The following is a 348-nucleotide window of genomic DNA, read 5'->3' on the forward strand; positions in this document are numbered from 1 at the left end:
CCCCCACTGTTAAGTCCCTTTCCCCATGACAACCCTGTATCCTGACCCAGATCACTTCAGCCTTCCCCTCCTCTGACCCCATCCTGCTAGTTAAGAATGTGTATTGCTTTTTGACATACCGCACCACACCCCAGCCTTTCCTCCCTATTCTATCCTGCCTGTATAACCTATAGCCCCTAATGTTGACTGCCCAGTCATGGGATGAATCCCACCAGCTTTCTGTGAGCCCTATTATGTCTGGGTTTGAACTAGCTATCCAGAGAGCGATTTCCTCCTGCTTATTCCCCATACTATGAGCATTGGTGTACAGGCATTTAAGGCCTTGAGTTGGTGCATATGCCACCCCCG

Source organism: Gavialis gangeticus, unplaced genomic scaffold (assembly GCF_001723915.1).
Source record: "Gavialis gangeticus isolate Ggan-Ray unplaced genomic scaffold, GavGan_comp1, whole genome shotgun sequence".
NCBI classification, from domain to species: domain Eukaryota; kingdom Metazoa; phylum Chordata; order Crocodylia; family Gavialidae; genus Gavialis; species Gavialis gangeticus.